Source organism: Sinocyclocheilus grahami, unplaced genomic scaffold (assembly GCF_001515645.1).
Source record: "Sinocyclocheilus grahami isolate Dianchi unplaced genomic scaffold, SAMN03320097.WGS_v1.1 scaffold1489.1, whole genome shotgun sequence".
Lineage (NCBI taxonomy): Eukaryota > Metazoa > Chordata > Actinopteri > Cypriniformes > Cyprinidae > Sinocyclocheilus > Sinocyclocheilus grahami.
In genome coordinates this window covers 1-1,095 of record NW_015506668.1, presented here as the reverse complement: position 1 = coordinate 1,095, position 1,095 = coordinate 1, and the positions used below count along the sequence as shown (strand labels likewise).

The following is a 1,095-nucleotide window of genomic DNA, read 5'->3' as shown; positions in this document are numbered from 1 at the left end:
TTAACTTAAGTCAAAACTAACCGGTTTCTTCTGTTCTTATCAGTGCACTGTATTCTTAACCATTTTAATTAATTTTAAATCAATTTTTAAATCACTTCAAAGTTTTAATTTCTTGCTTTTATGAGTATTTGATTATTTTAATTCCTTTTTGTGAAGCGCATTTTTCTTAAAATTTAAATTACCATTGTGCATGAAGTGAACTATATGAATAAACTTGCATAACCTTGCCTCAGTGTGGACGTATGTGTTGTAGTTTGCATGGTTTGTGCCCATTTGTATTAAATTGTGGATTTTATTTCGTTTTTCATTTCAGTTCTTTTTTCCTATTTTGTATTGTGTACTTGTGCACTCTGTGTTTGTGAGTACTTTTTCTTTTAGTATTCATTTAAAAAAAAATTATATTGCATTTGTTGTTACATAGTGCATATCTATGCTTTTGTGCATTCTGTGTTAATAGGTGTTTCAATTTAATGTTGTTGTGCGTGTGTCTATTATTGCTGTTATGTAGCCTTTGTGATTGGTTTATACTGCTTCTGTTTTGCATATTTCTTTTTTGTTTTGCATATCTCACACCTTTTGTTTTATGGCTGACTGGCAGTTTGTATGCTGACATCTATAGCCGCAGTTAATTCAGCTTGGACTTGACAAAGTCTTCCCCCAGTTTGTTCTTTCAGATCTTTCACCAAGAATGTGATAAATGTCCTTATGAATTTCATGTTAACGTCAGCTTTGACTTGACTTCCAGGTCTGCTCTGCAGCTTGTAGTGTGATGTGCAGCTTTCCTGTTCTTTTATGGGAGCACACTTGTCGTTAACGTTATTGCTCACCTAGATCAGTGTCACTCTTATGATTTTTAAGCTAATGCTATTTGTACATCTAGTGCAGGGAGTGTTGCAAGCTCTGTAGTTTAAGACATGTTGATTTTAAGGCTCTCTTGTTGTGGTCATAGTATCTGCTCCTCTATAAGCACTGCCTTTGCTTTCAGGTCTGCTGGTGATCCTTATGCTCTGCTCTGTGTCCTCTTATGTCTGTCCACTCAGCTGGTCCTCTAGGGGCCTTTATCAACTGGCATGCTAAGATGTTGCAGATCTGTTG

The 1,095-nt window shown here is 35.4% G+C and overlaps 1 long non-coding RNA gene across 1 annotated transcript in view; it reads left to right on the top strand.

Moving 5' to 3' along the window:
• Positions 1 to 1,051, top strand: part of LOC107570662 (uncharacterized) — a 5,000-nt gene extending 3,949 nt beyond the window's left edge. The window contains exon 7 of the long non-coding RNA XR_001607064.1: positions 986 to 1,051. This is a non-coding gene — a long non-coding RNA (uncharacterized lncRNA). The remainder of the gene's footprint in view (positions 1 to 985) is intronic.
• Positions 1,052 to 1,095: the final 44 nt, after the last annotated feature.